General features: G+C 38.6%; 1 protein-coding gene across 2 annotated transcripts in view; it reads left to right on the top strand.

Annotated features, from left to right (window-relative positions):
* BABAM2 (BRISC and BRCA1 A complex member 2) overlaps positions 1-22,449 on the top strand; it is a 172,676-nt gene that overhangs the window by 98,825 nt on the left and 51,402 nt on the right. The gene's annotated exons all lie outside the window — the stretch shown is intronic.

Genomic DNA, 22,449 nt, shown 5'->3' with positions numbered 1-22,449 from the left:
ACCTGTGCTTTCTGCTGGGAGCTGGAGGAGGAAAATCACAGAATTTACTGCCGAGTACTGTCTCTTGCTGTGTTTGAGATACAGGGGTGCTGTGAAGGACTTCACCTTCGAAGCTGGCATGCCATATTGCCACCAGTTGAAGCCTGCTGTTTCAGAATGATTATGAATACACAGTCACTGAATGAGTGGTCATGCTTAGGCCTTTTTATATGTCTGTCTTTGTAGAAGTCAGAAGTAAGATCTTCTGTTTGGTATATTAAAATGTGCTTGTGCATCTGAGTTGATGAGTTCAGGAGAATTGTTAGTAGGCAGCAAGACAGTCAATGGCTTCTTCAAATCCCAGAGCGTCTTTGCATCCTTGGGAAGAAGGAGGAATGACTGTTGCTTTGCAGCGCTTTCTGTTCCATTAAGCCTTGTTTGGTCATGCTTCTATGCAGTGCCTGGCCAGTGAGTCAGACGTATCTACTACCTGCTCTGTGTGCCGTGTCCCCATCAATCAAACATTCTGAAACTGTAGCCAGTACCATAGATTGCCAATCTACCTCTGCTTTGCAACTCTTCCTGTGTTCTAAAAATCATCTGTTTTGCTGCGGCCAGCTTCTGATGGCCTGTTGACAGCTTCAGAAGAGATCAGGGCAGACAGGGACTGGCAGTCAAAACAGATCCACTTGTACTTCTATTCCAGGTGTTCAACTGTACTGATTGTTCCTTTTTTTTTTTTCTGAAGCTGCCATAGAGCAATTAGTGAAAATAGTTGTAGAAGAGCTAAGATTATGTGTCCATCATCTAAATGGTGCTTTAATGCAGGATATGTTAATGCTGTCTTTAAATGGTTCAGATAGTGAGATTTTTAAGGTGGCTTTTTTCAGTTAAGAGACTAAGCAATTAGACCTATTTGTTGCGGTAAGAAATACTTGAGGCAGTTCAGTGGGGCTGATCTTATTGCTAGGTAATGAGCTACCAGATTCTCATATAGGACATAAGGGGCAGTTTTTGGTCTGATGCACATTTTGTGGCAATCCAGAGCTCAGTGTTTCCTTGAGCAAAACTTAGAGCTGAATGTTGGAAAGGGTTCATGTCTTCCTTAAAGTTTTTCCTCTGAGTGTCAGCCTGTATGCATAAGGTTCTGTAACATGATGGTACAGGGAATATTTTTACATGATATATCAAGTACTTTACCACTTAAAGTATGTTCCTGTATGATTGAAAAACACATATAGATAAATGAATTAGTAAGAAATCACAAAAGAAAATGGAAGGGTGATTCAACACAGCCCTCTTCAACTCCTTTCCTCTACATACTTCTGGCTAGTGTAGAATAGTCTACAGGAATTTCAGAAGTTTTAAACACATTTGTTGCCTTTAGGTCAAATCCCTCCATTAAGGTGTTCCATTTTTTCACTTGGGCACACACACTGTATTTCAGGCTACCATAATTAAGCTTTTGAAACAGTTGTCATCTGTTTTATTCTATGGTTTGTAGTATGGCAGTAATAGAGCAAGCAAGAAGGTCTGGTAACTGGGGTCAAATGTTAACCTAAAAATTACTGACTCAGTTTTTCTTGAAAATGTAATGAAAAAATGGAGTCTATCTGAATTGTAAAATTTATACATAGAGGAACTTGGGGAGTTTCTCTAGAGCCAAGTTGTTTGTTCTTTCATGGATAATGTACTGTTGTTAAATGCTACTTAAAAAAAAACAACAAAACACAACAGTTAGATACAGAGTTCCTGGGAAATCACAATTTAAGGAGTAGATTTCCTGTTATTAAACAGGCTTAATTCCACAGACTGTCTCTTCGTAGTTAAATAGCTCTTGCAGAAGAAATGTGCTGCGAAGTTACTGATGGCATCAAATTTAAAAATAACCTGACAAGTTTGAGGCTTGTGCTAATTTATCCATAAATGTAATCACAGAATCATTTAGGTTATAAAATACCTTTAAGATTATCAAGGCCAACCATGAACTTAACACTGCCAAGTCCACCACTAAACCATGTCCCTAGGTGCCACATCTACATGTTTTAAATACCTCCAAGGATGGTGACTCCACCACTTCTCTGGGCAGCCTGTTCAGTGCTTGAAAAACCTTTAGGTGAAGAAATTTTTCGTAGTATCCAATCTAAACCTCTCCTGGCACAACTTGAGGCTGTTTCCTCTTGTCCTGTCATTTGTTACCTGGGAGAAGAGTCCGACTCCCCCCTGACTACACCCTTCTTTAAGGTAGTTGTAGAGATAGGGTCCTTCCTGAACCTCCTTCCCTCTAAGCTAAACCACCCCAGTTCCCTCAGCTGCTCCTACTGAGACTTGTGCTCTAGACCCTTCACCAGCTCCATTGCCCTTCTCTGGATACACTCCAGCACCTCAGTGTTCTTCCTGTACTGAGGGGCCCAAAACCGAGCACAGTACTCAAGGTGTGGTTTCACCAGTGCCAAATACAGGGGGACAATCGCTTCCCTGGTCCTGCTGGCCACACTATTTCTGATACAGGCCAAGATGCCATTGGCCTTCTTGGCCACCTGGGCACACTGCTGGCTCATGTTCAGCTGTTGACCAGCACGCCCAGGTCCTTTTCCAGCAGGCAGCTTTTCAGTCACAGTTCCCCAAGTCTGTAGCATTGTGTGGGGTTGTTGTGACCCAGGGGAAGGACCCAGCACTTTGCCTTGTTTAAACCTCATACATTTGGCCTCAGCCCATCAATCCAGCCTGTCCATATCCTCCTGTAGAGCCTTCCTGCTCTCCAGCAAATCCACATTCCTACCCAACTTTGTCATTTGCAAACTCATAGAGGGGGTACTTGATCCCCTCATGCAGATCATCAATAAAGATATTAAGCAGGACTGGCCCCGGTACTGAGCCCTGGGGAGCACCACTGGATGTAACTGTTGACCACCACTCCCCGGGCCCTGACCATCCAGGCAGTTTTTTACCCAGTGAACAGTGTACCTGTCCAACCCATGGGCAGCCACTTCCTCCAGGAGAATTTCATGAGAAACAGTGTCAAAGGCTTGTCAGTGACAACGTGGACAGTCTTTTCCTCATCCACTAAGCAGGTCACTCTATCACAGAAGAAGGCCAAGTTGGACAAGCAGAACCACCTTTCATAAACCCATGCTGGTTGTGCCTGATTCCCTTATTGTCCTGCGCATGCCATGTGATGGCATTCCAGATAATCTGCTCCATGACCTTCCCTGGCACCAAGGTCAGCCTGATAGGCGTGTAGTTACCCAGATCCTCCTTCCGATCCTTCTTATCGGTGGGCATTACGTTTGGTAATTTCCAGTCAACTGGGACTGGAAACACAGTTAACACAGTTAGCCAGGACTGCTGATAAAGGGTGGAAAGTGGCATGAGCAGGTCATAGAAGCTTTTCCTTTCAGATCAAGGTTGAGATTTAGTTGTTCTGCTGTATTCATTCTAACTGGATATGAATTACCAAAACCGTCAAAGAGTGGTTAAATGAGTTAATTAGAATCTTGGCAGCACATGCAGTAGTTATAGAAAGGCACATTTACTCAACAGCTATGAAAACTCTGATTTCCTAGAGTACACTTTGAACCCTCTTTTGTTGCTGCGTGGGTATTTTTCCCAGTTCTTGATGTAAATGCAAACCCACCACTACAGAACGTGGTGTCTTAACAAAGTACACTTTCTTAAAGTTGATTTTTGCATATTTGGGATATGTGGTTTGCTTTCTGAATATGGTGACTAAATCATTTGTTTTCAGAGAATTTCACTCTGATTGTGATCTGCACATGATAGTATTCTGTCTTAAGACTTTTCGTACTTCAACTATTTAAAACCGTTAACAAAAAGTCAGCTACTATTTAATGCTTGCTTCCAGATGGCCACGTGCAATAGGTACAAATCTCTGATCACTGGAGAGTGAAAAGTTGAGGATTTTCAAGTAAAATCTCTGAAAACTGTGAAACACAGAATTAAGTTGTATGTGAAAGACATCAGTTTTGATTGCCTCTCTTGTCTTCTCCCTCTGCCTGCCCTCCCCCAATTAGAGAGAGCTGGCAGTAGCTTCTAGGAACGATGTTCCTGTTGCTGATGTTTTGGCAGGGAATGCGGTGACACAGGGAGCATGAATTGAGGCGTATGGCAGAGGAGGAGCCCTGCAGGGAATCTCATGGGCAGGAGGAAGAATATAAGTGGGGGGATCTCGGCCCTGTTGTTTGTGGGATAAAGGGAAGGATTGTAGTGCATCCTTTGAGATTACCAGAAGGGATGGATCCCCTGCCGATCTGCCTTTTTCCCAGAAGTTTCCCAATCCCACAGTAGTACTAGGTCATTTTCCTTTGCTTTCTGCCTCCATCTTTCCTGCCAATAATCAGTGGCATTTTAAATGTAATGCCTGCTTGAAAGGAACTTTAATACCCCCTTAATTGTAGGAAGTATTCCATTGTAGGAAGATGCCATTTTCCCAAAATAAATCATGGCTGATTTTTGCAATGTGACTGTTGGATTTCTGGGGGTTTCCTTTTCCCTAGGTATTGTCAAGAATGTGATTCATTGTATTGCTTATTTCATTTAAGGCATATGAGGCAGTCACAGTCCATCCCACTACTTAACTACACAAGCTACTCGGCTCATGTGAATGTCAGCTGAAACCCCTTTCAGCACTTGCAAATTGCACTTACCTGGAGAAAATGTATAAAAGAATATCAAGTGTGGGACTTTTTGTTGAGTAATCTTCTCCTAGATAACAGATTCCCCTTCAGGAATATTGAGAACTTCTTTCATAGGAGCTTTCCTCTGAAGAATCCCCTTAACAAATCACACGGATTTGTTGAAATTTAAACCCACCACAGACATCCTGTAACTATACTAAACTTCAGCTTTCTTTAAGTGAAAGTGCAGATTATAGGCAAGTTAGAAAGACATTCTTTAAAAGGAATGGATATGCTTTATTTTGTAGATTTGCTTTTAGGAAAACATGTGAACTGATCTATGTAGAGAGCAGAAATGGCCAAAAACATTTCAAGCAGAGAAGGGCTTCTTGTGAGTCCTTTATGTTTTGCATCTTTCGTTTCTCTGCAGCCAGCACTTCTTGAGGACTAGCAGGACCTGATTAATCTGTAACCTGGAAGAAGCACACAAAGGTAGTTAGAGTTGGCCTGTGGGCTGCCTTACATCCAAGGAGTTGCATATTTATTTTATGTTTAAAGAAGCTTTTTATTTTAATCAAGAAGAAATATTCATATACCTGTAGTCCTCTTTTGTGCTTCAAATGAGTGTTACTCTCCCTGCTCTCTTTCACTGCAAATCATTGAATTCTTCTGCTGTCTTTGAGTTGTCACAGGCAACAGCTAAACTCTGGGATCCACCTCTGAGGTTTGCACCATGGTCAAATTCAAAACCAGTGATAGGAGAAGATCTGGGTGTTCAACATACCGCTTCCTACCCTGACTTTTGTTGGAAGAAATCCCGAGCACTCAGATAGGGAGGAACTTCTGTGTTCCAGCAGGTCTTTGATCTGGATGATTAAGAGCCAGAACTCTGGTGTACTCTGTGAGGCACACCTGCCTTGAGTTGTTTCAGTATTTTGGGTTTGTGGGATTTTTTTTTTTTGTTCATCATTGATGTATCTAGCTAAGAAAGTTTGAAAATGCTTATTTAAGCCATTTATCAAACATGACATTGAGTAGCAGTGTTTTGAAATCCTTCCAATTCAGTGGGTTTATAAACCATTCCTGTCTTTCATGATTTCTACAAATCATGTAGCCATTGTGTTAATGGGGAGAAAAAATTGGACTCTTTATGTATAGTTTGGAAAACATTTTTGTGTGTCAACAAAGAATATTACAGAATTTAAATGAGAGATCTCAAGTGTGATATTTAATATGTGCATGCAGTATGTGTCAAACATCCCACGGAGGAAGACAAGTTAAATTTGGCAAGAACTGAAACTTTAGAAGATGAAAGTGTAGATTCTTTTTAATTGGATTTTAAAGCTAAATTCTTTGAACTGGTTTCTGGTCAGAGGTCACTTAAAATACATGAGGAGGAAACTTTAGCTATTTAACAATTTCAGTGGACAAAACTCTGTTAGTACTGAAGTTGCAGACACCACAGTGCAGTGGAAAAACCTGTACAAATAGAGCGAAACAATTCTGCTTGCAGATATTTGCTGTTGAAGCCAATGAAAGGGCTGTGCTCTTCTGTGTGGTTTAGTGATGTCAAGCACTACTTGCTGGAGGCAGCTGTGCTACTGCAATGCTTTCCTGACCTTAAATAGCCTATATGCTGGGTAATGCAAGTGTTCAAATATAAATACAGGGCACATAAGGACAGAAGGAGGCCAGAAAAGCCATCGAGGCCCCTTCCCTCCCCTGAATTAGTCAGTGTCTTCCTCAGTATTCTTCTCTTCTGGTATTTGTCCAAGATATTTACAAAACCGTTTAGACTAATTGTTCCCTTGTGTTGCCTCAGTACTGTTTATTCCATATGTTAAGTACTGCGTGCAAAGCAGTTCTGCTCTTCAGCTTGGCTGCTGCTTGCTTTCCTTTCCTTTTCCTTTCTTCCAGGTTGCCTTTGATATTAACCCAAACAGCTGTGCAGCCTCTGTCTGTCCTGGACGATTGCTTTTACCTCTGTGGCAGCAGCCCACTGCTCTTCTCTAGCCCTCCTCTCCAGGGGAGGCAGCACTTTCTGGGACATTCTGTGGAGGTAGTTCCTTCAGGTCATGTTTTTGGTCGACTTCCCAGATTTATTTTTTTCTTTTACTCTGTAATGGGAAGATGGTTAGATGGCACGTATGTGTAATTACATAGTGATCCTCTTAATTTGTTCCATTGCTCAAAAACTGTGTTTCTTTTGTAGCTGTAATGAAGACTGTGTAACTTGCTTCCTACCTCCTCAAATCCTGTTGTTTTCAGTTGGTACTCTTAGTTTTGTTCATTTACCTACCACTTAGGTTTCTCATACTGCCTTCCATTGTTGTTTTTTTTTTTTATTTCTTTAAGTTCCATCTCTATTTTCTGGTTTCTGTTTTGTCTGTTTGTTTTTAGCTCTGCACACCTTTCTGAAAATGTGTTTCGTTTTCAAGAAGTGAGGTTCTGTTTTTGTGCATGGCAGGTAGCAGTTTTTCCTGCAGTTGACATAGAAACTGTGAGGAGAGTTGAATGATGAAGGTACATCCTGACAAAGAAAGTCTTGTTGAAAATTTAGGCAATCTTTGATCAATGAAAACTCAACAGCTGTTTTAATTGTCTGATACAGAGAATCAGTGCGTGTCCAGAACAATCATTTAGTGTTGTCTATGATTTCAGTGCCTTCGTTGTCTTTACTTTAAAGCATTTTAACATTAGTTTTTTAATACACTTTAAAATGTTCATTTTACTTTTCTTTTAACATTATTTCTCTTTAGAATTAATTGCTTCCATTTATGAAAGGAGTGATACCTTCAGAATTTTTATACAACAGTGAAAGCAAAAACATTGCATTTGTCAAAGCCTGGATATAATTGAACAAACTTTTTTTTCCCCTCCATGATAATATTCTATTTAGAGTATATATCTCAACAGTAACAAAGATAATTCATAGTAGTGAGAAATATTTCTTTGCTTTGTTTTTCTAGTATTATGTTAAAATTTTGGAGGTCACATCAATTCATAAAATATATCAAGTTCCTTAACCTAGGATAGCTGCAGTGGTTTTGTAAAAAATTCCTTTGCAGTAAATAAGTGGTAGATTTCACATTAGAGTCATAAAACTCTTTGTTGGAAAGGAGCTCTCAGTCATCTAGCCCAGCTTCCTGCTTGGCATGGGACTACCATCAGCACTAGCTCAGGTTTTGTGTAGCAAGGTCTTGTCTGCGTCTTGAACAGTTGTCAGTGGAGATCCTACAGACTCCCTTAAGTCTGCTTCTCCTTAGGGAGGGACCTCCTCTGAAAGTCCATTCCGAGCATCCCAAGACCTCAGTCATCCCAGTCCTTGAGATCATGAAGGTCCCTTCATACTGAAGCTGTGCAGTTGGTTGTAGCTGTATTATACAGAGCTGTTAACAGTGTGCCATTTGTTGTGGCAGTATGGAAGGAAGGTACTCTTCACCCTTGAGCCACCATTCTTCCATTTCAACTCTGAATCAATAACAAAAGCTGTGGTAACACCACTTGCCTCCCTCTAAAAGGCTTCTTTAGTTAGTCTCATCATGCTTCTCCAGCAATATGGAAGGGTGAGGTCTTAAGGATATATTGCTATATAGGATTTGTTCTGGCTGGAGGTCATGATGAGCCGGTATAAAGTTAAATAAAGTTCCTGTCTCCAAGGGATGGCATGGAGAAAGAGGGTATGAGTTTGCTGCATTCTGACAGGGTTCACTAATGCATAGTCCTTTGGGACTAGCTGGTACATGACATAACTTAGAGCAGTGTAACTAAATATTAATGAGTTTTGGTCCGTACTATGGTTAAGTTATGCCTTGCAACACCAAGGCACATAATACAGGGAAATCTCTTTTACTTTATTTTTTAAACTCTGAATACTGAAAGCTTCTAGTTACTTTTTCAATACACAGATACTAATTTGTATTTTCCTTTCTTAAATTTCATCTACTATAGAAGAATTTAAAACAAAAAAATAAATATCCTGAAATAGAACACTAGTTGCTAGCAGTGAATGATCTTGGCAATGCAACTGGCACTGCTGAGTTCTTTGCACATACAACTGAGTACACTTAAAATGTTAGAAAAAGGATACATTTATCCCGATTTTTTTTTTATACTAATGCTATGAAAGTCTAGCATTCTATTTTTGTTCATCTACCAATCTGTTCAGCATATTTTGTTTAATAGTTTAATGGTAGAGTCTATATGCAACCACCCATGTTACATCAGACTCTGCAACTGGAATGTTGTTTACTTTTCACCAAGGCAACTCCCTGTTTTTTATTAATTAGTATCTAACAAGGTCAGATGGCTGACTCTCTTTAAAGTCAAGAATGTAGGGGTGTTCAGGATTTATAGGCACACTGTGCTGGCAGCAGCATCTTTTGTACCAGTGGCCTGTTAAAGGAGATGGTTTGGGATGGCTTTTTTCATTTTTATATGTGTGTATATTCTTTTATTCTTCTTCAGTTATCTTGGACAGGCAATGTGTCTTCTTCACGTGCATAGTCCTTTAATACTTTGTGCCATGAAGTTATTTTCTTAAGCAACAGAATGTAACTGAGAAGATTTGTGGGAAAGTCTTCTACAACGTTCTCTCACCATTCTTTTGGGGACTAAAGGAGAACTCACGTTTCTGAGGTGGTCAAATTAGCAACAGTGGCTCGTGTCTAAAATGCATTATATTTCTCTTAGTTTTAACAATCCATCCCTCAAATATCTCAATTAAAACAGTACCAGCAGGGATTCTTTTTGTTAAATGTTTAGCGATTTTGTCCAGGCTTGATTTGAAATGATGCAAGGAATACAGTATACACAATTTTCTCAGTGCTATTCCACTGATAAAATGTTTTACTGTCTTGTAATCTGAATATCTGTTTTTGCAAACTTTCATATGTTTATCTCTTGGTACCCTTCTGGGATAAGATAGTACCACATATTGTTAGGATATGTGAATGTATCCGTATGTGTCAGAAAGATTTCATGATTGGGAAACTAGAACCAAAGAGACTCCCTTTGATAATCTCAGTCTGTACCAGATCAGTGTTGCTAGGCTTAGAAATGGCCTCTTTCTTTCATAGTCAAATTTTTTAGGTCAGATGTCTTTTTTGCTTAGTTACCCTCCTCAGTCACTACCCTGCCTTAGCTGTATAGGCTGTCTTGAGGCTGTACACACATAGGTGCATGGAAATGTGATACAGGTTCCTCTGTCATCTCCACTGGGGTCGTTTGAGCTGTGTGCTCTAAAGAAATTGAAATTAAAAAATTAAGTACGTGCAGAAGTACATTTTTTTCCACCATGAAAAAGATCTTTTTAATAATCCAGTATGTTTCTGAGGTTTGACCCTGCCAGAATATCTCAGTAACATAGAGATAAATAGATACTGCAATTGGCGAGCTGATTATAATTGTATCTTAAGGCGAGCAAAAAAGACCTTTTAATTTACTTCAGTCCTTAAAACCTGTAAAAATACTGGATTCTATTTTAAGAATGAATAGTAGGTAAATAGTGTTCCACCCAAAATCTGCCAATTACTGATTGTGTTCTCTTTATTTTTTTTTAAGTTCTTTTGTTGTAGGAGGACATCTTGGCAGAGCTTCACATATGTGGTTAAGTGCTTGCTGAGCCACAAGCAAATAATACTGTACAGTTAAGCATTTCTTCCTGCATCACCAATTTCTGTTCTCTTGGGCAACAGGAGTTCAGATCTGGGCAAGGATGACAGGCATAGACCTGTCTGATTGGATTAATAACATAGAAACTGTTGCTAGCCACCATAGTAATATTTTACAGTTGATCTTGTGGTAAGTTTCTCAACACAGATTTTGATTTTATTATACCAACAAATAGATAGGTGAGTAACTCTTGAATCCTGAAGACAAAAGGAGAATTTGTTTTGCCTTTTCAGGCTTGGCAGATCGGAATTCTCCTAAAGGAGGTCAGAAAGGGTATGTGGAAACCTGAAGGGCAGTGATGATTCAAAGTTGACTTCCAGTATATTGACTGGGGGGGATTTCTTTTAAAATGCTGTATCATTTTTGCTTGTGTGGCATTTTTAGTCTCTCAAACTACTTTTGCTTGGAAATAAGAAATAATTAGTGTGAGGAAATGTAAGTTTTCCAGTTCATTCACACCTGGAATGGAGCTGTGAAGTAAAATTAGTTTGCTTATCAGTTGGATATTATAATTTTTAAAAAAAGGGTTTTTGATAAGTTTATTTAATCTTAAAATCAGTACTTCACAGGGAAGGTCTTGTGTGTTCCTAGGGGGAATGACCTCGAATTGTTCCTTTATCATAACCTTTCAGGAAGCTCAAGTAGTGTATATTGGGTAGTAGGATCTATATTCTGGGTTGTACTATGAAATTGAGTCCATGTGAAAAATCTCTCCGTGACTTAAATTTGCTTCTCTGTGCCTTTGTGATTGTGTTAAAGTGACAATAACAGCTAAGACTTGGGAGGGTGAAGTTGTGTTACATGAACTCATGGGGAGCTTTTGGGAAAGCAGTTCTGAAATTTAAATAATGATGTTTCAAGGAGTTTTGAACTCTCTTTACTGTGAGGGTAGTGAGGCACTGGAACAGGTTGCCCAGAGGAGTTGTGGATACCCCATCCCTGGACGTATTCAAGGTCAGGTTGGATGGGGCTTTGAGCAGCCTGATGTAGTGGGAGGTGTCCCTGCCCATGGCAGGGGGGTTGGAATTGGATGATCTTCCCAACCCATTCTGTGATCCTGTGGCATGCCTTATTTGTCATTTCTTATACTTGCACATGGCATAAACTCAACTTCAATTCTCTTTAGAATGCTGCAGTCAGCCTTGATAAGCTCAGTTTATGATTTTGTACATGCAATGTGAGACCTAAATACTTAGGAAGAAAAAAGACAAAGATCTTTTGGAAATTAATTTGGTCCTTTGAAGTTACTCCAGTGTCTGGGCAGTCTTGATGTGGTAAATGCTGAAGAGACTTTCACCTTGATTAGGATACTGGTCCCTGAATCTGTTTTGTGACACAATGTAACACTAGGAGGGGAAGTTTTGGGTTGGGATTTTTTAACAAAACTGAGTAAAGTTACAAATTAAAAAAAAAAAAAAAAAAAAAAAAACCTAACCAAAATCATAAACTGTATCTTGTTCTTTTAACTAATAGAAATGCATTTTTCAGGTATAGTTCTTTTTATCCCCAACTAGCAGCTTTTGCTCTTTTATTCTCCAGCTTTTCCTGCTTTTGGAGTTGTCCGTGTTTCATCTTGCTTTTAATGTGTATTTACATTGAAGGAAAGATGAAAATACCTGGTCCTGAAGATCATTCAATCAAATTGAGCAGTTCTGGTGATTCCCTGGTAGACAGATGATAGAGTGCTGGATTTTGAAGGCAAAGCATGAAATTTTAAATAAGAAGAATTTTTGTATCTTTTGGAATATGAATCGTCTACCCTGGGACTTGATAAATAGTAGTCAGCTGTTCTCCAGGCTTCCCTTGCTTTTACATGTACTGCATTTTTATTTCTTATTGCAAAGTTAGAAAAATCAGACTGTGGACATAATTCCAACCTTTCCCAGCATTTGGTTAGAGGAGCTACAATTAGATATTTTTAGTCCTGACCAAGTTTGCATAAATGTTCCTCAGGTTGACACTAATTAGATACTGAATAAATACATGTTCCCTTGAAGGGTAGATAGCCTTTTCCAAATACTGGCCACAGCTTTAGATAGGTCACTTTCCACAGTAGGTCTCCAAAGGGAAAGCAATTTGGAGCAGGTGTTACACAGGCCATAGGAGTGTAAGTTTGACATGTAAAGAATGGGTGTCTTTTTTTTTTTTTTCCCCAACTAATACATGGATTTTGAAGTCACTTACTAGGCAATAAATCCCAGTGAAATAACCAAGGGCTAACTTTGACCATTGCTACTGAATTTACCTCCCATGCTTTGCGGGACTTCCTGTGGGCTTTAATCCCAAGTTTGGAGGGCTCATATGGAGATGTTTTTGTTATTGCTGTCCTATGGAACTCTGTTTTATGGACTGTGGATTTCAATACTGAGATGTGCTAGTTTGCAGATTTTAGATAAATTCGACTGTCTAGTTACACTTCCTAATGCTTTTACTTCTCTTTAATAAAATTACCTCAACTATCAACATAATTTTGCATTATAACTCTCCCAGACAACAAAGAAAGGAGAAGAAAGTTGCCATCAATTATAATGTTTGTAGTTGTCTTCTCTCCCTCTCCCCCCGCCTCTCAAAAAAAAGATTAAACAGAGTTAGTTTTTATCTCGTCACCCGCATCTCATCTCTGTACTGCAGTGGCTTGAAAACAAAGAGCACACAAACAGAATTGGGCAGCAGCACTGGCTAATTACAAAATTTGTTCATGTAAGGGGCCTTACAGCTTTTTTTGTGATTGCTCTGGGACCTTTAATCAAAACTCCAGCATTGCCTGTAAGTAGATCCTCACTGGTGTGTAAGTGGATCCTTAAATCACGGACATGTTTGGGGGGTGGGATTTTCTTGCCCTCCTCTCTCAGCATCTTGCAGTTGGCCATACCTGTTACACAGGGATATCGTGTGTGCAGCAATTTGCTAGTGGTGTCTTTAGGCTATGTCCTTACTTGACTCCACCTACTCTGAGAAGTCTGACATACCCTGCTTCCCAAAGTAAATAGTGTTTGGGGTTTGGTTGTTTTGTTCATTCTGTTTCATCCCCACAGAGGAATGAATTGAGCCGTTTTGTAATCTTGATTCTCAGTTTACTTCCTTCACTCTTTTCTTAAACCCCATCACAGTAACTGCTAGTGTTAAAAGTTCTCTTTCAAGCACATGCCATCCAAATCATGGTGGTATGTGAAATGTCATGTTAGGCAACTGTTGATATTGTCAGAGGGATTGTATGTTAAGCTGGGGTGGGGAAGCTAGTACAGTGTGTTTTGCAAAGCTGTGCATTTTTAAAATCATCGTGATCGCTGGCATATCACTTGTACTTGCAGAAGAGGGCAGGGTCCTATATCTTCAGATGCAGTGCTTTTCTAGATGTTCCACCCAGTCTGAGTTCATGTCAGACAAGTCAGGTCGTTGCTGCACAGCTTTAGAAGTATTCAAAGGAGGATCTTTATTTATTTGAATGTTTTGTTCTTTTCATTAAATCTAAAACTCTTTGAAGGTATACCACCTTTCACTTTGCTGATCATAAAATTAAAAATATTTACTTGGCTTTAAAACCTTCTCAGGAGGAAAAGAAAATATAGTCATTTTAAAATTCTGCCTTTTTGCCCCATTAGCTCAGGCTACACTTACAACTATTTTCATTGCAATTTTAAACAAACACCATCATTTGAATGATTAGTATCTATTTTAATCACATAATACTGTGACAATCCTTTTAATTTTTTTATGTTAATAGAGAAATATGTGTTTGTGATTAAAATTTAGCACTGTAATGTGCCTTGCAGCATCATCTAAATATACTGCCCCAGTAGAAAATCACATGCACACACAAAATGATAGTAAAGTTTATAGAAACAGGGCTACCACATATGATATTTTGCCCTAAGAATTCTCCATCCCTAAGTTATTGGTGGCTGAGGGAATTTGATTCAGATGTATTCAGTAATCCTGAATTAATTTCTCTTTCATGGATTTGTCCAACCTACTGTTTGCATACTATTGCAACAGGGATTTTCATAGCTCCACTGTATCTTGCATGAAGATCTGACTCCTTTTAGTTTTGAAACTAGCTCCTCCTCTTAGCTTGGTGTAATGCTGACCACTACACTTGTATTGGTCAGTATTGGATATAGCAACTAGTCAGTGCTTATTCACTCATCATGTAATGGTTCTCAGTCTGCTATCCTCATTTTCTGTTTTCCAGACTGAGTTGCCCTGCAGACAACTTTCTACTTCTTTCCTCATAATCCCATGCTCCTTTTTTTTTGGCTTTTTATTTTGTGCTGAGCTGACATTTCAACTGAATTTGATCATAACCCTGAGATCACCTGAATGTTCAGCTTGATGTCCATTTGGTTAGGATTGTCTTTTCTGCGTGCATCACTTCATACTCATCTGTGTTAAATCTTCTCCTATTTACTGCCATTCTCCTGCTTCAAAGCCTGTTCATTACTTTTCATGGCTGGAGCTTGTTTTGACTACCCTCAGTAACATACCGTCCCCAGACTGCCACTTGGCAGCTCACCTGTTTGTCAGGTCATTTATGAACATTTTAAGCAATGCAAGTCACTACTGAACCCCCCTGCTGACTTAACCCTGCTGTTAGAGCTCATAACTCACTAATGCTTCTTAGTGACTCTTTCAAAGAGCTGCAGTGGGTGTGGAAGACAGGACTATCCCTAACTGGGAAGGAATCAGTGTGGCTTTTATGTAGTGCCTATGCACGCATGTATGCTGGGAGGGAGGTTCTGAAATGAGGACATTACCCATTTGCCTAAAGCCTAGGGAAACCCTCACAGAAAAAATAATCAGTTTTTATCATGTATTTGTCATCTCCATGGCTACCTCCTTTAACTTGGTTTTATCTGAGTGAAAAAACCTTAGTTTTACTGTGCTTAAAACCACTGGTGACGATTCTCCAGGTACAGGTGGCTCTTGGGCTACTGTTTGTTAATGTTAGATTGCCATTGAGTTTTCGCTTGTGGTACCCATCATCAGTTCAATAGAGAGCACAGTGCTTGAGATGACGTGAATTGACTCCAACAAGGGACGACCAATCTTTGAGCATCCTTACAAGAAACAAAAAGAAAGTTTAAAAACATTCAAGAACTACATGCAAGTGTATCCTGCACACTCACCTAAATGGAAACAGTTTAAACTGCGGTGAGTTGTAACAGTTCAAATACGTGTGAACAGCAGCTTTTCTTCTTTGTGCTGGAGGGATTTTGTCCTGCAAGAGCTAACTATCCTTGCGTAACAGGCAATTGTTTTACAGTAAATCAGTAGCAAATCAAATGCTGAGTAGCTTTTGCTAGAAAATCTTGCTAAACAGAACTCCCTGAGAGCAGGTTCCTGGTTGATTTTTTTCTTCTCTCTTCTTAATGTATAAGAACAGAAAAATCTGCTCAGAGTTTTCTGAAAAGTCAAGTGGTGGAAGAAACAAGAATAAAAAGGCCATGTACCAATAGTTCTTTGTTTATATAATGTTTTTTAGGTAGCACTGGGGTTGGATAATAAATGAGAAGAACTGGCTTCTGGAAGAACAGGACCTTCCATGACACATGCATTTTGCATTAGTTTTTAAAATTCTTACTGGAGGAGATGGGCAGAGTACAAAAACATTTTCTGACTTATGAAATGGTGGTAAAGCTTCCATATTTTCTGCTGTACCCAGTGAACATAGGCGTGTTTCCATCACCTTCTGGTGTTTTGACCATTATTTTGCTTGTGTTGATTCATTCACCTTCTTTTCCCACCCACTAAGCAAGATAGTAAACTTACTGTGAAACTACCAGAAATTCCCACAGCTTTTTCTCTGATACAAACTCCCAGCTTAAAAAAAAAAAAAAAGGAAATAGAAAAACCTACTGACTGATGGAAACTTTTAACTTTTACACTGTGGGTACTGCCCAAAAACAAATTCATAAATACACGTCTGAAACTATAAAGACTAATAGATTCCTGGTCTGGAGCTTTGGGAAAAAAAAGGTCATATCTCTAAACTTAGACTAAAATAAGTTTGTCAGATATTTTCAGTGGTATTAAGCAACTCCTGCTTTCCAGTAAAGCTGGAAGCTGGGAGAGCGAACAACCTTTGAAATTTGCTGCAATTGGAAATTGCCTCATGTTTTCCATTATAAATATTTTTCTTTTGTTTCTTTTATTTCGAAATTTTTCAGTTGTGGACTGAGGTTTTCCATATGAGATAACTGCTTCAAATGAGTACTGTTTTGAAGCTTCCTTAGGACTAAGATATTTGTCTTACCAAGTCAGATTTCCATCCCTCAGAGGCATCAATTTTTTTTCTGTGGCAATGTCAAGTTATACTCTCCTCCAGCACCTCGGGTTTACAGAACTTTATGTGAACTCAATCTTCTGTGTATGCACCTATGTGCACTAATGGTAAAGAAAGTAGATTACTGGTTTTATATTACGAGTCTTGGAGTTAGTTGTGGTTAAGAAGGCATTTGCAGAAGCTCTCACAACAGTGGTTTTGACAAATGATTTACCTAATGGGATGAACTTTCCTGTGCTTGTTCTTAGTCAGGAAGTGTCTGAGGAAAAACCGTTTCTCTCGCTGAATTGCATGTTCAGTGTGAGTTTAATCAGTTGATTTTTACTTTTTTATTTAAGCTTTCAGGTTAATCAATGGGGTTGGTTTGAGAGGTGGGTTTTTTTGGAACTGCTATGGTTTTCTGCATAGGCAGAGTGAGGTCTTGGCTCCATTCCCACTGGTAAGCTCTGCCAAGGACTTCAGTTCCTCCCTAGATATGTTGTGTGGTGGGAAACCAGGGTTATTTTTTAATCTGACTTCCTAAGAAAATTAAGTTTATTTCCAGTAAAAGTAGTATGATCATGTAGTCTGTACATACACATATCTGTCATTTTTGTCCTACAAACTTTCTTGAGCCTGCTGGCCAATTTCAAAAGAATTTGGCAGGAGGGTAGAAGTCTTCAAAATATGAAGTTCCTATAGTTTCATGAATATAACTGCTAAAAAGAGGCAGATTCTGTTACTGCCAGCTGAAGGAAAGGCTGAAGCCCCTCTGTAACTGTATGCAGTGAACAGAGTCAATATGAGAGAAATGATGAATATTCTATAATCCTAGGAAGTGCTTTAATCAGAATTTGTGCCTTATTAAACATCAGGTGAAAAAAGCCTCTCTTCGGTCAAGATTCGTATCCTGAATGCTTTCTCTGTGTCTTGCAAGGCATGAACATCATTTGAAGCTTTTCACTTGGCAAAGGCATTTAGGACATCTTTCCTGTGTGGTTTCTCTGATGTTTAATAAAGAGTGAACTCGTGCTGTGCTGTGCCTTTAACAGAGCTCAATTAAAAAGTCAATCCAAGGCATTGTATAAGTCCACTGGAAACCAGACTTTGTTACTGTGCTACTCATGAACTTCCTTCTTACTTATCCTGTGAATAGTCCTGATTCATGCAAATACAGATAGGTAAACATTGACTGGCAGGTATTCAGGAATGAATTAGAGATTGCATCCATGGAATATTATAGTTAATGTTACATACTTAAAACTCATAAAGAAATAATTCATCAACCTTTATTAGGTTGTGTCCATATATTGGTATGGCATTAACATTGGTAACATTCTGTTGTTCCAGCACGTGTGCGGAAGAGGATCAAATTACTATAGGTGTGTGAACCAAAACTTTGTGATTCTTTTGGGGATTTTGGAGGGGAAGAACCCCAAACATTGTTTTTTAAACAAGGTGGATTAGAATTTAAACCAAGGTGGATAAATAAAAGAGGATGTATATCGTTCCCTCATTTGCATCATGAAACAGCTGATTTTTTTTAAACTCTGTGTCTGATTGTTAATCTGAAGTGAAATTGGGCATGTATAGTACCCTGGAATTGCATCATCACCCTGAACTCTTAGTGAAAGATAGAAAATCTGAAAGAGGGAGATGATTTCTCTGATGTCGGTGTAACCCCTGCAATTTTTAAAGAAATTAAAATTTACCAGTAGTCAAAGAAGCACTAACTATAGTAGTAGTTATTAAAGGCAAGACCTTCAGTCATTTGGAAGAAGGAAACCCAATGAACAGAGTCTTTATACAGAAAAGTTCAGATTTAAATTCAGAACTGTATTTTTTTGTTCTTGTAGGGTCAGTTTGTTACTTTCTTTTTTACTCCAACTTCAGCAGACCTAAAATCTTCATAAGCCAACACATTCATTATAATTCACTTTAAAACATCCAATGATGGCCTGTATGTTGAAGACAGGAAATAGAAGAAAAAGCAAAGAGCATATGATTTCTGAGAACTTCTGTCTTCACAACAAAATAATAACCTAAGCATGTAGAAGCCCCAAATTGGCTATTCCTGCCCCGGGGTTAGCAGGCAAACTAGAATTCTAAAATACTATCTATAGATTTATATAATATGGAAGGTTTCATTTTTTACATTCTTTAGTCAATGCAGGAATAACTTTTGTGAGTGACAAATCTTCACAATAAAAAAAGCTTTCAAAGTTGTCTCAATGTGCAGTCGTGCTTCTGTGGTTACAGACAGAGAGCGTAGACTGTGTGCAGTGTCTTCTAAAATGCTTTACCTGCCTGGGTATCCAAGGGATTTTGTTGACACTGTGATGTTCTCAGCTGACAGAAGGCAGAATTTTGGATGAACTGAAATGACTCAATAGTAAACTTTACCTTTGAAAGATGCTGAGGACCTGCTTGAGAAATTCTGGTCATACTCAGCTGCTGAAAGTAGTTGTGAGTTCTACTTTGCTTTTATTAGCATACAATGTTATTCATTCCCTGGCATAAATTGTAGCAAGGATTGTATATTAATGTATTTGAAGAAATCCATAGAGGCACTACGCACAAATTGTATTATGTGTTCTTAAAACACTTACATTTTTAGGGTAAAAGGAATTTTAACAAGACATAGTACTGCTTCAATGCTTTTATTTTCAAGTAGTCTTCTGATCTTTTTTACTTATCTAGAGCCTTAATATAATTTCCAAAAAGAAAAGACTAAGCTATTCTATCTGTAGAGTCCTGATATTTCATTCTTTCTAAAAGACAGAATATAAATGATTTAAAAACTAACAATAGTTCTCAAAATGTCAGTCTTGAACTAAAGAGGCTAGTTTATCAAAGCATCCAATATTTTTAAGTACATCTACTTGCAGATACAGTTTAGGCCACCCCAGTATCTTACCTCTAAACCCCTTAAATGTTAAGTAATATTAATCAAATGCTTAAAAGGTGATAAGGTATACTAAGGTAAAGTTGGAAGTTTTGTCTTTCGGTGATCATGTAAGTATTTGCAGGTTCTAAGGGGAAGAGGGACAGCCGTAAAGAAGGTTTAGGGGATGCAAGCGTGTATGTTTGACTCACGGCCTGACTGATGTCTGTATGTGCACTGTGAATGTTCATTATCTCTAAGGAAAAAACTGAATCTCTGTGGAAAGGATTTTTTACTCCAGTCTTTGCCTCGCATGTACTATAATGAAACTGCTCCAGACATCAGTCTAAACAAAATCCTGGGAATACTTGTATTTACTTTTTGACCAACTAAGCACTGCTCTAAGTTACAAATTATGAGATTTCCAGTTTCTTGTGTATGTGTGGGGTCCCTACTTTCCTTGAACACAATGAAGACCTGTGAGTTTATTTTCTGCCTTTTTTGTTTTAAAAGTAGACCTGTGTCTGTCTTTTTACAGGAGGAACCGTTTTTGCTTCTGATGTAAGGTCAGAGTTTCAAAGTGCCAGTGTTCTGAGAAATTTTCCTGTCTTTCCCCCTACTAAAGGCTGCCTTTGTGCAATGTGGTGCATAGCTCTGCATCCCTCTGTTTTGAAAAGAATGTATTAGGATGAATTTTGAATTATTTGTGTTCATAGGAAAAAAAACCGGCTTACACAAATTCCTGTGGTAAAGGCTGTAAAAACCATCCAAACAGATTGATATCACCTTGTTAAATGAGTAAGGGTTTAACATGGTTCATATTAGCTTGTCAAGCCACAGTGGCTGTGTTTACATGAAAAACTGATGTTCTCTTGCCTTTCGTCCACATGTGTATTTGGCTTACATAAAACCTGAGCTTACTCGGCCTCCTGGAGCATTTAGCAGGAGCACCAGACCAGACTTGTAGCATTCCACATCGTTTGTGAACATAAGATAAAGCTAATTTGAAGATCTGAGCAAGAATGCCCCTTAATCGTGCTGCATACACATGGAAATCAGTGTCAGAAGCCAGATGTATGAAAGAAAAACATTTTCCTCCTCTAACTTTCTGTCTCCCTCGGGCATTCTTATCGATGACCCAAATGCTCAACTTCATATCCAGAAGTTTTCCAGCATGTTGCTCTCATTTCACTTCTGAATTTTTTCTACGAGTTTTCTTACCCTTTCAGTATGTACTTCTTGTTCTTCATGTAAGCTAATTAAATGTGATGCTGATGATGCAGAGGACAGGATGTTTCACACAAAATGTTTCTCCAGATAGATGAGATTCACAATTGAGGATTACTGTCTGGCCTAAGGAAAAAGGAAAAAAAAATTATTATGTGGGAGAAGTTTATAACACAGCACTATTTTAGCACAGAGGCAAAAAATAGCATGCTTACAAAATGACTATGTCACTGGAAGTGTTAGGCGTTAAGCAATATCAGGAAAAGATTAACAATAAGAGATAATTACTGTAATTTGACAAGTAGATTAGGGAACATAAATAAAATAAGGAACAATATGAGCAAGTGCAATCACAAAACATAAAAGCCTGCAAGTTATAGGAAATGACTGTTGTTCTTCAGAAAAAGGAGAGAACAGTAGACAAGGAAGGCAATAGAGTCATGAGGGTTTTTGAGACTCATTTTCCTGCTTTGTGATAAAGACAGTGCTGGTTAGCTGGGTTTATTACAGGGACTGGAAAATTACCTGCCATGTGAACAGTCATAATATAGTAAACTGGATGTTATTGAATGCATGGTGGAAGAATGATAAGAAATTACAGGTACATAGGGCATATGTTTGTAAACATAACTGCTACCACCTTAAAGCAGTTATGTTATCCACTTCATTGATGGATAATAGATTTACATGGATTTGTGAAAATATTCTGTTCAATGAAATTGTTTGGGAGATCTTCCTCGCTAAATCAGAGTGGATTATAAAAGAGCAGATCAGTGTCTTAAATGTTGTCAAGCACTGTGTAACATATCACCCAGGCTTCAGTGCAGAGAGGGATTTTCAATGATCCTCACAATAATAAATCCTGGATTGTTGCATTAATTTATTGAGTGCTACTGTTTCAGGGGAGAATACTGCTCACAGCATACCAGCACTTCAGCCTTCTTTTTGTTTTTTATGCAAAAGTTTGTAAGTTCTAGTTCCTGTCTTCATGCTAAGCCATTTTTAGTTCCTTTGAGACAGCTCTTCAAGTCATTACGTTTTTCCCTTGAAGCAGAAGAGCCAATGCCCAGTATTATTTTAGTTGCTAAATTAGAAGGTCCTCAATATATTCACAGTTAAGGTGGTTATAAATATATCTGCTAAACAGATAATGCCATTAAAAGTACTTTTCTGAAGAATAGGAATTTGAAAAGTAAATTTCAGATAACTGAGTCAGCTTTCCTCCTTCACAGTATGTGTGAAAGAGAAATGGGGATAGTGCTTAATTTTAAATAAATTCTTCATTTTATATTGGCATCTCAAATCGGTGCAAGATAGAAAAGTTTTGCAATTCAGTTACAATTTACTTTTTCTCCAGCCAAAATCTTGTTTTGCCTTAGTTTTGACAATTCTCCAGCCTCTTCCATATTTCTTTTCTTCCTGGGATCCATGCAGAAGAAAATTGAAGCAGGTTAGGCTACATGGTCTTTCTCTTGGCATCTTAATTTCTTTAGTCTTCAATTACAGGTGAATAAAAACTGGAAATAAAAACAAAACAGGACTGAACACTGCTCTCTTTATTTACTTATCTGCCCCTGCTGCTTATCTTATCTGCTTTTTCTGTTCAGTGATATTTGCTGCTGCTCTGTTTGTCTGGATTTCTTCCCTACAGCTTTTCCTGATTGTTCGGGGGGGTTATTCGCTGTTATTTCCTTATTGCATTGAATTCTCTGTAAAAATCTTTGACTCACTTCTCACTCAGGTTTGTCTTAATTTGCTGCCAAGAGTCCTTTAAGAAACAAGCAAAA

Source organism: Pseudopipra pipra, chromosome 3, assembly GCF_036250125.1.
Source record: "Pseudopipra pipra isolate bDixPip1 chromosome 3, bDixPip1.hap1, whole genome shotgun sequence".
Taxonomy (NCBI): domain Eukaryota; kingdom Metazoa; phylum Chordata; class Aves; order Passeriformes; family Pipridae; genus Pseudopipra; species Pseudopipra pipra.
Note: the sequence above shows the minus strand (reverse complement) of the source record. Positions and strands in the feature narration are given on the sequence as shown.